The following is a 2,532-nucleotide window of genomic DNA, read 5'->3' as shown; positions in this document are numbered from 1 at the left end:
TGGTGTTTTATGATCAATCTTTTATGTTTTATATTGCATCACAAAATGGGAAAAGCAATATTTCCCCCTATTCTTTTACCAGGGTCTCAAGTGGTATGAAAGTTTCCATTTGTGATCCTTTTATTTGTTTGTCAGGGAACTTGACAGGATCCGGGCACATAAATCTTTGCTTGAAACCAGTTTTTTCCAAGTGCAGAGTGATGTTTTCGATCATACTAGTAGTGTTGGTATCAGCAGCCCACTGCTGATTAATTGTTTGCAGGACCCAGGTGGAGGAGAGGAAAGGAACAATTGTGTTCTTACTCTGGCTGCGTTCGAAACCGCATACTTCCCTACTATTTAGTATGGGAAAAAGAGTAGGCGAGCGAAAAAGTATGTACGAATCCAAAAGAGTAGGCGAGAATTACCTGGGTGACGTACTAATTATCGCGAGATTCGGACTTAAGTGCGTTCGAATATGCCTACTTTCCTACTATATAGTAGGCGAAAACAGTACGTGAAGGAAGCAGTACGTTCGAAACATCAGTATTCATAAAAGAGTAGGCGAGAAGTTCCCGGATGGCTTACTGCTTCCAGCCAGATTTTTGAGTGCTCGACCGATGGATACTCTTCTATCCCAGGAGGCCACGCGAGAGGATACGTCACAAAAAAAAAGAAGAAGGATAGGTCATACTCGAACGTGACGGAAAGGATGACGGACGAGACTCAAATGTGAGTATTACAAATCAAATGATCGCATGTGTTGAACTACTGTACAGTAAACTGTTGAATTGTTTAAGGTGTAAAGACGCTGTATAGGCTATTTGTGATTTTGCTGTAAATCACATTTTATTATGTATAGCTAACAGAGAAGCTCCAGTAAGGACACATACGTCTCCAAAGTGGATTTGCATACATTTTAAACCGTATACATCTTAAATACAATTACTAAATGTCTATTTAATATCTGGCAAGAAACTCTTCTATAAGAATTGCAGATTACTATATGAAATAGGCATCTGAGTGATGTATGTGTGCTATTATGTAGAACAAATCTATAAAGTAACTAAACATAAGTTATCTATTTTATTTGTCCATTAGTTGATAAATTGAGGAACATTTATATTGGATAAAAACTAAAAGTTAAAACAACCTCAACATGTAAATGTAGTGTTGAGCTCATAAATCACAGAGGTAACGTGAGTCTGGTCTGGATGTTAGAGTGGCTCATGAAGCTGAATGCTGCCATCAAAGACTTTGTGACATTACAGAAATGGATAACAACAACTATTTAAATATTAAGTTGTAGTTTATTTTAATTATTGTAATTTCAAACAGAGCTATTACAGCACTTTTCTGATTCTTGAGTTCTGTGCATTTGCTGCACAGCTTTTGTGGTGGAGCAGGACCTGCAAAGAAAGATGATGGCGGCATTTGTGGAAAAAAGCATTTTTGTCTTCTAAATAATACTGAAATCAAATGACATTGTGCTGTTAAAATTACTGCTTTTGTGTTATGTTTGTGCATTTTGTAGGATCTGAAATGTCAGCAGACTGGTGTGAGCACTGAGGACGAAGAGCACAGAGCTGAATCCTGGAGATGGTGCCATGGATGAGACCCTCCATCACTCCACCTGCCCTTATGAGAACCTCCACCTGCCCTCATGAGACCCACCATCACTCCACCTGCCTTTATTGCCTCAGATTGTGAAGCACAACACATCACGCAACAACCTCAGGCACAAGGGAACGGCTCACCTCTGGCGGTCAGCTGATTCATCAGAATAAATCTGCAGAATGGGCACCGCTGTGTTGAGATGGCAGAAGGATGTGGGGTTCAGTGCCTGTAGCCTACATACATGATTGTAATAAAGCTTTGTTTCATGTGTTGACTTGTATATGCATTTGTTTATTGTGTGATGGTGACTTTGATTCATTCTTTTACTAATTTATTAATATTTCTCATTGTTGTCAGTAAATAAAATACAATTAATTAATGCTTTATTTATTGTTTGAAGGAAAATGTAGATGTTCACTATATACACATCTAGAGTGTATTCATGCATAGCTATGTCATATGATATACATTACATTTTGTTTGTTTTATTGAATTATATAATTTACAGTAAAAAGTAATATAATTAATTGATCAGCATTTATCGTTGTTATTATTGTATGTTTTGGGCTGGGAGCAATGCAATTCATTCTGGGGTAATATTAATTTTTAATAATGATACTTATATTTTTCGAGTATAAAATCAACAGTTTTCTCCAAAGGTGAATCTCCCTTTGTGCAGACATTACAAACGCTGAGGAAAACCGTTCTAGGTAGGGCTGTCGAGTAAATGTGAGGTAAATGTATGTATGTATATGTATGTATGTATTTATACAACCTATAAGGTTGAATATCAATATATATTTTCTTAAATAATTATATAATACATTTTAAAAAAATGCATTTTCTGTTATTTATAGGCCTGAGGGATGAAACGATAGTTAAATTTAACAAGAAAAAGAGGAAAACAAAGCAGTAAGCCACTTTTGCTTATGGATG

The 2,532-nt window shown here is 36.3% G+C and overlaps 1 long non-coding RNA gene across 1 annotated transcript; it reads left to right on the top strand.

Moving 5' to 3' along the window:
• The first annotated feature begins 486 nt into the window (after positions 1-486).
• LOC308687250 lies at positions 487-1,867 on the top strand. The gene is made up of 2 exons (XR_014029718.1): positions 487-711; positions 1,514-1,867. It is a non-coding gene; the product is annotated as an uncharacterized lncRNA (long non-coding RNA).
• The last annotated feature ends 665 nt before the right edge of the window (positions 1,868-2,532 follow it).

Source organism: Scardinius erythrophthalmus (assembly GCF_964197995.2).
Source record: "Scardinius erythrophthalmus genome assembly, chromosome: 2".
Lineage (NCBI taxonomy): Eukaryota > Metazoa > Chordata > Actinopteri > Cypriniformes > Leuciscidae > Scardinius > Scardinius erythrophthalmus.
Note: the sequence above shows the minus strand (reverse complement) of the source record. Positions and strands in the feature narration are given on the sequence as shown.